The 11326-nt window shown below is 44.2% G+C and overlaps 1 pseudogene; it reads right to left on the reverse strand.

Moving 5' to 3' along the window:
* Positions 1-822: 822 nt before the first annotated feature.
* On the reverse strand, positions 823-10812 carry LOC130276000 (serum amyloid P-component-like; annotated as a pseudogene).
* Positions 10813-11326: the final 514 nt, after the last annotated feature.

An 11326-nucleotide genomic window follows, 5' to 3' on the forward strand; every position in this document is an offset into this window, starting at 1 on the left:
TCAACATCTGACAAGTGATGTCATGTTTTGGGCCACGCTGCAACCTGGGAAAAGCCTGAAAACCACTCATGATACTAAAAATAAACATTGGGTCAAAGATCAAATAAGAATTGCGAGACCAGCCATCAAACACAGGTACAGACACTATATCATGAACTACACTAACTTTGCAGCCCCTGTAGCACAGTCAAATAAAAAAAAATCCCGGAATACCTCGTTTATGCTTCCTCAACCCCTCCACTCTGCTATGATTGACAAATATAGTTGTCTCCTGGTTGGATGCAGGAACTTAGAGGAGGGGCAGGGAAAGTGCTCAATACGAAGAGCTCTAGACAAACAATGAGAAGAGCCCAGTACTGGAGGTAGCGGTGGCATGACATCAAACAACATTATTCATGGTTATTCACAGTATGATTACATGTCTCTTACTGCCTTCTGTAAAGAAGATCATCAGTGCTAATGGTTGAAAACATCTGACAGATTCCCTTTAAGGCTCCTTTCACACTACCGTTTAGTCCCAGTAGTGTGACGGCCGTTATGAAGATAGCCAGAGAAAAATGAGTGCTTGCGCCGTCTTTTTCTCCCGCTGTCTTTGGCCGCAATAATAGGAGTCATAACGGATGTTAGAGGAATCCCATTCAAGTGAATGGGATCCTCTTTGCCCATTATAACTCCCGTTGTACTCCGTTACAACAACGGACGTTAATGGCTCGCAAAGTTGAAAAAAAAATAGAGCCATTAACGTACGTTTGTAACTGAGCAGTTAATTACACAGTGTGAAAGAAGCCTAATAGACATTGCTGTAGTAAGACTCAATATACATTATACAGGGTCACAAGGATAGGGATCTAGATAAGGAAGTATACTGACGTCTCCAGTAATTTTATACCGTAAAGCGTTCCAGTTTATGACATTACCACTTATTTCATTATCTGCACAATAATCTATAATATTGTTATCAGTCAGAGCTTTGTCCCACATATTAATATCTGTTATTTCTCCCACGAAGGACTCCAAGCTATTGAAGGTTCCACCATAGGAATCTTGCTCCTGCCCGATAATAATGATAGGGTCAGCACTGATCTTCGTATTTGTTTTCCTGTCTTTATTGTACTTCTTTGCATCAATCCACACCGCCCAGACTGAAGAGTTCCACAGATGCTTGTCCATTCTGTATAATTATTTTCCTGCAATTCATAATGCTGGTCTATATTTTGGGTTATGGTTATAAAAAAACGTTTCCTTTCTGGATAATAAAAAAGACAAAAATTATTAGCTTCATGTGGAGTGGATAATGAAAATAAGGAATAATGCCGGGTCAGATCTCAGTGGAATCTCATGCAGACCGTGGCCTCTTCAAATGGGCCAGAAAGTTCTGGTTCTATTTTAACATATGAGGTGAATGACTCCTTTGGGAAAGCAAACAATTTCTTCTTCATATCTGTGTAAAAACATAAAGTAATAAAATCGATACCGTTATATAAAATAGTTTTTTTGACCGCTACAGAGGTTTTTGATGATGGCAGCTTAGTTCTTTCATACAACCTTTGCAAGAGCAATAGCCTCTTTTATTTCTCCTTTGAAAGTCTTTTTGATGGTACCAATAAGTGTACCATTTAAAGAAACCTTTAACCCCAGGGCTTACATGTACACCCTGCGCCCGCTTCCTTTCTATGACCCCTGAGCTCCTGAGTGCGTGTTAAAGCGGGATGGTCTCGGAGGCCACCAGCTGCCGGTACCCTAGGCGAATGGCAAACATCAACGATTGCGGTAATGCCAATGATCGCGGTTGATTGCGGGATCTAAATGTAAAAAAATGCTGCTCTGTCGGGCTGATCATTATCACCGCAGTGAAACCGCGTTGTCCTGATGAGCTGAGAGGACTATGGGAGGGCCCTACCTGCCTCCTTGCTGTCCGATCGGTGCTACTATGCTCTGGTTAGCCATGTCAGGCTGGAGCAATCGAGCAATGATAACACTGATCAATGCTATGCAATTGCATAGCATTGAACAGTGTATGTAATCTAAGGATTGCATATAATAGTCTCCTATAGGGGAAGTGTAAAAAAAAAAAAAAGTTAATTAATGTGAATTAACCCCTTTCCTAATAAAAGTTTGAATCGCCACCCCTTTTCCCATTTAAAAAAAATTTGAATGTAAACAGAAATAAACATATGTGGTATCGCCAAGTGCGTAAATGTCCGGACTATAAAATTATAATGTTAATGAAACCGCATGGTCAATGGCGTACACGTAAAAAAAAAATACCAAAGTCCAGAAGTGCATATTTTTGGTCCCTTTGTATACCCTAAAAAAAAGTATAAAAAGCAATCAAAAAGTCTCATCAAAACAAAAATGATACAGATAAAAGCTAGAGATCACAGTGCAAAAAATTTGCCTTCATCTAGCCCTGTATATAGAAAAATAAAAAAGTTATAGGGGTCAGAATATGACAATAATAAACATACAAATTTTTGCACAAAAAGTTGTAATTTTTTGAAGGAAGTAAAACTAAATAAAACCTATATGGGGTGGGTATCATTTAACCCCTTCCCGACCTATGACATACCTGTACATCATGGGTGGCAAGGTGTTCCCGACCCATGACATACAGGTACGTCATGAACATTACTGCCGCTACTCGCGGCATCCCGCAGCGCCCGGTAAGATGGTGGTTATCACTGATAGCCAGCCATCTTACCATGCGACCACGGGGGGTTTCATCCCCCACCCCCCCAGCGATCGCTGCTATCAGCTGGTCAAATCTGACTAGCTGATAGCAGCGTTTCGCTATCAGAATACTTAGCAGCGCGGTGTGTGAGTCCCGATCACGGGGTTCGGGACACACACCGCTCTGCTAAGTGTCCCTGACCCGTCCCCCGGCGTCACTTACCCGTCCGAGCAGTGTCCCGAGCGGTGTCCCGAGCGGTCCCGGCGCGAGCGACGTCCTCCAGGCGGTCCCGGCGGCGCTGCGTCCCGGAGGTGAGTTTCCGGCAGCAGTGCGGCATCTTCATTGGCAGCAGTGAAATCGCCGTAAAGCGATCTCACTGCTGCCTCTGGGAGTTTCAAAACTGCAACCCCCAGCATGCCCAGACAGCCTTTGGCTTTTTTGTTTATTTATTCACACCAAGCTGCTTGCCTATTGCAGATTCAGTCTTCCCAGCCTGGTGCAGGTCTACAATTTTGTTTCTGGTGTCCTTCGATAGCTCTTTGGTCTTGGCCATAGTGGAGTTAGGAGTGTGACTGTTTGAGGTTGTGGACTGGTGTCTTTTATACTGATAACAAGTTCAAACAGGTGCCATTAATACAGGTAATGAGTGGAGGACAGAGGAGACTCTTACTTGTTTGTAGGTGACCAAATACTTATTTTCCACCATAATTTGCAAATAAATTCTTAAAAAATCAGACAATGTGACTTTATGGATTTTATTTTCTCATTATATCTCTCATAGTTGAGGTATACCTATGATGAAAATTACAGGCCTCTCTCATCTTTTTTAGTGGGAGAACTTGCACAATTGGTGGCTGACTAAATACTTTTTTGCCCCACTGTACTTATTTGTCATATTTTTATATATATATATATATATATATATATATATATATATATATATATACAAATAGAAAGGGTAAATATATTTCTATAATATGTATACAAATGTATATATAATGTATAAAATATATTTTTAATCTTATATACAGCAACAGGAGAATACAGCAGCACACTGCTAGCACAAAACTATGTATGAAACATGAGTATATAGATAAAGCATGAGTATATAGATAGAACATGAAAAGCTATACAGCTGTAATGCAATAAATGAAGATATGAAATTATGAGGTACTTAGCTTGCAAATTTGGCGCCAAATAGCGTGGACCGTCCCACCACGGTAAGGTGACCTCATTCTGGGACGGATCCTACACTGTGAATATGCCTCTGTGTGAACAGTACAACAGGCATTGCAAGGTCTGAAACATCCAAGGCACCTTATATACACCTAATAGAGGTGGGTGGGGTGCAGGAGCCAACATGGAGGTAGCCACTCCCCCGTATGTGTAATACAACCAAAGAATAAGTTGGCCAGCACTATTAATTCCAAACTATTGTAAAAACCTGGCTTGCAGGTGCAGGCTGCTGGGCTAAATATACAGCAACATGCGTGCTGCTGTATTCTCCTGCTGCTGTATATAAATATATATATATATATTTTTTTTTTTTGCCAATGCAGCTCATATGGTGAGGCACATAGAGTTATTAATTTAGTAACCTCACCTGCCTCATATTAACAATAAGTAAACCATAGGAGTATACTGTGATCTCCCAGTACAGGACATGGTCCTGTACAACCCTTAGGCCTTGTCAGGTTGAGACCCTCAGTGACAAGGGGGCTCCTCTGCAAGGTCTCCCCCTGTTGTTCCATAATGTTGTGTATGTTGCATTAATGTCTAGACAGTATCCTTATGTATAGGTAGTACAAAGGACCAGTGGGAGGTCTCAAGGACCTGTGTAAGTCTGTCACATGTTATGCAGTCACATGATTTGTTGTCACAGAGAGCCCCAGCTTAACCTATGACCCACAGCTTGACCAATGGGCTTTAGTCCAGCCCCCCACTATATAAAGGGGTGGCCATTACTATTCAGGCTCTTAGCTCTTACCACCTGCTACCTGACTGAGGACAGCAACCACCAGAGATCTCAGTGCAAGTGATCAGCATCTGGAAGACCCCCAAAAGCTACAGTCATTCCAGTAAATCTCAAGTCTTTGTCTGCTGTCACTGAAACTATTCAAGTCCTGCATACAGTCAAGTCAAGTCCAATCTCAAGTCAAGTTAATTACAAGTATATTGGTCCAGTAAGCTGCGAAGTCCTTCTGGGTCCTGGCCACCTCTCTGGGAAATCTGGCCTTAGCTATGAAGATAATTCCATCTGTCATATACTCAGTAAAGCCTCCGTTTGACCATAACTGGTTGTGGACACTCATTTCACTACTAGCAACTGGGATAGCAGAGAAGCCAGGCGTGTGGTGTTCTGGAACCCTAAAACCACACTGGCATCACAAACACTAGGGGTAAGCAACATCTTGCCCCTGGGGTTAATACCATCTGATCCCACCACTCACATCGCTACACCTGTGGGACACCACAATCTTGGCATCATGAACAGGATACGGGTGTGTGCCTTAACCCCTTAAGGACCCAGCCAATTTTCACTGTAGGACCAGGCCATTTTTTGCACATCTGACCACTGTCACTTTAAACATTAATAACTCTGGGATGCTTTTACTTATCATTCTGATTCCAAGATTGTTTTTTCGTGACATATTCTACTTTATGTTAGCGGTAACATTTTGTCGATACTTGCATCATTTCTTGGTGAAAAATTCCAAAATTTGATGAAAAAATTTTAAATGCAGCATTTTTTCTTTACTTTGAAGCTCTCTGCTTATAAGGAAAATGAATATTCCAAATAAATTATATATTGATTCACAAATACAATATGTCTACTTTATGTTTCCATCATAAAGTTGACATGTTTTTACTGTTGGAAGACATCAGAGGGCTTCAAAGTATAGCAGCAATTTTCCAATTTTTCACAAAATTTTCTAAATCTAAATTTTTCAGGCACCAGTTCTGTTTTGAAGTGGATTTGAAGGGCCTTCATATTAGAAATACCCCACAAATGACCCCATTATAAAAACTGCACCCCTCAAAGTATTCAAAATGACATTCAAAAGGTTTGTTAACCCTTTAGGTGTTTCACATGAATAGCAGCAATTTGAAGGAGAGAATTCAAAATCTTAATTTTTTACACTGGCATGTTCTTGTAGACCCAGCTATTGAATTTTTACAAGGGGTAAAAGGAGAGAAATCTTCCTAAAATTTGTAACCCAATTTCTCTCGAGTAAGGAAATACCTCATATGTGTATGTCAAGTGTTCGGCAGGCGCAGTAGAGGGCTCAGAAGGGAAGGAGCGACAGTGGGATTTTGCAGAGTGAGTTTTTCTGAATTTGTTTTTGAGGGGCATGTCATACACCCCTCAAGGCATGTAACAAGGGGTCCAGTGAGCCTTAACACCTCACAGGTGTTTGACGACTTTTCGTTGAAATTGGATGTGTAAATGATTTAATTTTTTTTTTTCACAAAAATGCTAGTTTTCCCTCAAATGTAAAATTTTTACAATGGGTAAGTGGACAAAATGCCCCCCCAAAATTTGTAACCCCATCTCTTCTGAGTATGGAAATACCCCATGTGTGGACGTCAAGTGCTCTGCTGGTGCACTACAATGCTCAGAAGAGAAGGGGCGCCATTGAGCTTTTGGGAAAAAAAATTGTTTGGAATGGAAGTCAGGGGCCATGTGCGTTTACAAAGCCCCCCGTGGTGCCAGAACAGTGGACCTCCCCCCCCCACATGTGACCCTATTTTGGAAACTACACTCCTCACAGAATGTAATAAGGGGTGCAGTGAGTATTTACACCCCGCTGGCGTTTGACAGATCTTTGGAGCATTGGGCTGTGCAAATGAAAAATTAAATTTTTCATTTTCACGGATCACTGTTCCAAAAATCTGTCAGACACCTGTGGGGCATAAATGCTCACTGTACCCCTTGTTACATTACGTGAGGGGTGTAGTTTCCAAAATGTGGTCACATGTGGGTATTTCTTCTTTTGCGTTTATGTCAGAACCGCTGTAAAATCAGCCACCCCTGTGCAAATCACCAATTTAGGCCTCAAATGTACATGGTGCACTCTCACTCCTGAGCCTTGTTGTGCACCCGCAGAGCATTGTATGCCCACATATGGGGTATTTCTGTACTCAGGAGAAATTGCATTACAAATTTTGGGGGTCTTTTTTTCCTTTTAATGCTTGTGAAAATAAAAAGTATGGGGCAACACCAGCATGTTAGTGTAAACATTTTTATTTTTTTACACTAACAAGCTGGTGTAGCCCTCAACTTTTCCTTTTCATAAGGGGCAAAAGGAGAAAAAGCCCCCCAAAATTTGTAGTGCAATTTCTCCCGAGTATGGAAATACCCCATATGTGGCCCCAAACTGTTTCCTTGAAATTCCACAGGGCTCCGAAGTGAGAGAGCGCCAATGCCATTTGAGGACTAGTGTTGAGCGGCATAGGCCATATACGAATTCGCGAATATTCGCGAATATATGGTCGAATATTCGTCATATATTCGCGAATATTCGCATATTCGTTATCTCCTCGTTTCATTTTCACATATGCGAAAGTTCGCGTATGCGAAAATTAGCACATGCGAAAATTAGCATATGCGAAAATTAGCATATACTAATTTTCGCATATGCGAATTTTCGCACGCCAGTCTCACACAGTAGTATTACAGCCTTCTTTACACCACACAAGCTGGAAGCAGAGAGGGATGATCACTGTGATGTGTACTGTGAAGAAAAAAATAAATAAAAAAAAAAATATTCGTAATTACGAATATATAGCGCTATATTCGCGAAATTCGCGAATTCGCGAATATGCGATATTCGCGAATAATATTCGAATTGCGAATATTCGCGAGCAACACTATTGAGGACTAAATTAGGGATTGCATAGGGGTGGACATAGGGGTATTCTACGCCAGTGATTCCCAAACAGAGTGCCTCCACTGTTGCTAAATTCCCAGCATGCCTGGACAGTCAGTGGCTGTCCAGAAATGCTGAAAGTTGTTGTTTTGCAACAGCTGGAGGCTCCGTTTTGGAAACACTGCTATACAATACGTTTTTCATTTTTATTGGGGGGGGGACAGTTTAAGGGGGTGTATATGTTGTGTTTTACTCTTTATTATGTGTTAGTGTAGTGTAGTGTTTTTAGGGTACATTCGCACTGGCATGCTACGGTGAGTTTCCGCTGCTAGGAGTTTGCGCTGCGGCGAAAAATTTGCCGCAGCCCAAACTTGAAGCAGGAAATTTACTGTAAACCTGCCTGTGTGAATGTACCCTGTAAATTCACATGGGGGGGGGGGGGCAAACCTCCAGCTGTTTCAAAACTACAACTCCAAGCTTGTACTGACAGACCGTGCATGCTGGGAGTTGTACTTTTGCAACAGCTGGAGGCACACTGGTTGGAAAACCTTCAGTTAGGTTCTGTTACCTAACTCAGCATTTTCCAACCAGTGTGCCTCAAGCTGTTGTAAAACTACAACTCCCAGCATGTACTGATCGCCGAAGGGCATGCTGGGAGATGTAGTTATGCAAGAGCTTGAGGTACGCAACTACAACTCCCAGCATGCCGAGACAGCTGTTTACTGTTTGGGCATGTTGGGATTTGCAGTTTTGCAACATCTGGAGGGCTACAGTTTAAGAGAACACTGCAAAGTGATCTCCAAACTGTGGTCCTCCAGCTGTTGCAAAACTACAAATCCCAGCATGCCTAGAGAGCAAACAGCTGTTTGGGCATGCTAGGAGTTGTAGTTTTGCAAGATCCGGAGGGCTACAGTTTAGACACCACTGTATAATGGTCTCAAACTGTAGCCCTCCAGCTGTTGCAAAACTACATATTCCAGCATGCCCAAACAGCTGTCTGGGCATGCGGGGAGTTGTAGTTTTGCAACATCCGGAGGGCTACAGTTAGAGACCACGGTACAGTGGTCTGAAACTGTACCCTCCAGATGTTGCTAGGCAACTCACCGGCTTCCGTACGATCCAGCCGCACGACATCACCGCCCACTGCCTCCGTCGCCCGCCCGGATGGGTAAGTGGATCTTCGGCGCTGGTCCCCGCCGTTTCCCCGTTCTGCCCCACCTATTGTGGGTGGGAAGGACGGGGAAAACGAAAGTTAATCCCCCCACCCCTTATGTGCTATTGGTCGTCGCTTCTGGCGACCAATAGCAGGGATAGGAGGGGGGGCACCCCTGCCACCTCCCTCCTATCCCTTCAGGGGGATCGTGGGTGTCTTAGACAACCGCGATCCCCCTTATATTCCAGGTCACCGGATCACCATAGACCCGTAATGACCCGGAAACGCGCAAATCGCAAGTGTGAATTCACTTGCGATTTGCCGCGATCGCCGACATGGGGGGGGTCTAATGACCCCCCCTGGGCGTTTGCACGGGATGCCTGTTGAATGATATCAGCAGGCATCCCGGTCCGATCCCTGCCCGGCGTGCGGCAGGGGCCGGAATTCTCCATGACGTACACGTACGTCAAGGGTCCTTAAGAGGTTAACCACTCAGCCTCCCAGTCAAATCAAGTCAGGCCACCAATTAACAGAATATGGGTGTGTGCCGAAGGCAAGTTGCCCCCAAGTCTGAACTGTGTTTACTAGATAATCTCATCCAGTTGCGACAAAGTGTGTACCAGCAAAGTATACGGGACTGTATTGTTAAAGTTTGAATTTACCGTGGCGCGAATAAAAGAAGTGGGGAAGGTGAAAGAGTGACTGTTAATCGTCATTACTAAATGTGTCAAGTCCGTTCCTGAAGGGGTTAAACAGAGTTCGGTGTTTCCCGTACGTGGGAGCGGTCGCAGCTCCGCCCAGTCAGTCCTAAGCGGTGACGCCTCTTCAGTGTACGAGCCAGAACTAAGACTCTGGCCTGTGTTGCACAGGGGAAGCATTTACCAACCAGACCACACAGGAAGTTCCCTGGGCACAGCCATAGTGGAGATTCCGGTGGCAGTGTCTGGCTCAACAGAATGCCGGCAAGCACCCGCTGCAGTGGAGACTCTGCATAAACCCACGATTTTCTGCAATAAGTCTTCAGCATCGGTGGCAGTCAGCGTTAACCCCCGGTGCCCACTCAAGTCTGCAGGTACTCGTTACAGTCTATTGCCGGACAGCCTAAAGAAACAGCACACACAATAATTCTTAAAGAGACATCGCACTCACTTCTTCTTAAAGAGACATGACACTCAATTCTTCTTAAAGAGACATAGCACTCAAGTCTTCTTAAAGCAAAAGTGCACTCAAGTCTTCTTAAAGAGATTGGCAACATGTCAGCACCCAGCTCTCCAGACTGACCCAGCGAAAGTACCCCTCCATCACCAACAGCAGGAATATCTGCTACACCAACGGTAGGAGTCCTGCCGTTCCCACTTGCAGTCCATGTAAACCACGTGGGTGCCCTGGCTACCGCACCAGTATTCCTGTGAAAGCCTGTCCTTCCTACCTACAGCAGAGACTCCTTCACTCTGAGGGATTTCAAGGAGAATATTCAGAGCTTGTTTGTCTTTTACTCTCTCCCCCCCTAATCAACAGGTGCCGCTGCTCACATGACAACTACAAGGACCAGCACTTGAGGAAGTCCGCATCTGGCCCGCCTCCGAGAAGGCGACGGTAGAGCAGATCTTCGAGGGGTTATACCAGGTATTTGAATCACATTCTCCCTCAGAGGTATGCCTCCGGTTGTACAAGAGGCAACAAAAGCCAGGTGAGACTGAGAGCTTATGCGGTAGCCTTACAAAATGCCCTAGAGACTGTTCAAAAGTTAGACGGTATTAATCCTGATCAGGGTAACAAAGTTTTGATGGACAGGGTCATTGATGGGGCTCATAACAAATGGGACAAAGCTCAGTTGACAATGTTAGCAGTACAGAACCCCAATATGTCCTTCTCAGCCTTTAAAAGACTGGCTATACAGGTTATAGAGGCCGGGACAGAGCCTGAAGAAAGTTAAGCCCCTATGCCAGCACCACTGGGTGCGGCGGCCGGCCCCATACCACCCCCATCACTGGCTCCCGCCCCAGTGACCAATACCTTACCACCCTCCACAGCCTCAGAAATGTGTCAAACAGGACATTGAACAATTGACTCAGGCTGCGAAGGAACTTGCCAGTCAGGCTGCTCGGGCCAACCATGAGCCATCCCTACCTAAAAGACCTGCTCCTGCCCCTCATCAAAATAATCCCCATTATAATCCGCCTAATAGGCCCCCAGGGACTCAAAGGACCTTCTGCACCTATTGGAATAAATCTGGACATTAGAAGATGCAATGTTGGTATTCAAACGGATTTCCCCTGAGGTCGACGACTGGCCCTTAAGAGCGCAGATATCAGGTCTGAACCCAGAACAATCTATGTCCGGACTCTCACTATACATCACCCCCTGCCCCTATGTAACTGTCCTCATAGAAGGCATCCAGTTAGAAGCACTAATTGACACAGGTTCACAAGTGTCCACCATATCTAAAGACATTTTCTATAAGTACTGGAATGCTAATTAATTATGTGAACCTGAATATGTTGATTTCAGGGTAATGGCAGGGAATGGGAAACCAGTACCCGGACATGGATACTGGGAGCCCACCATTCAATTGGGGGAAACATGTGCTTAAAGGACAGGGAGTGATTGTAACTGATGTGCCTAATAAAG

This window comes from Hyla sarda, chromosome 1 (genome assembly GCF_029499605.1).
Source record: "Hyla sarda isolate aHylSar1 chromosome 1, aHylSar1.hap1, whole genome shotgun sequence".
In the NCBI taxonomy this organism is placed as follows: Eukaryota; Metazoa; Chordata; class Amphibia; order Anura; family Hylidae; genus Hyla; species Hyla sarda.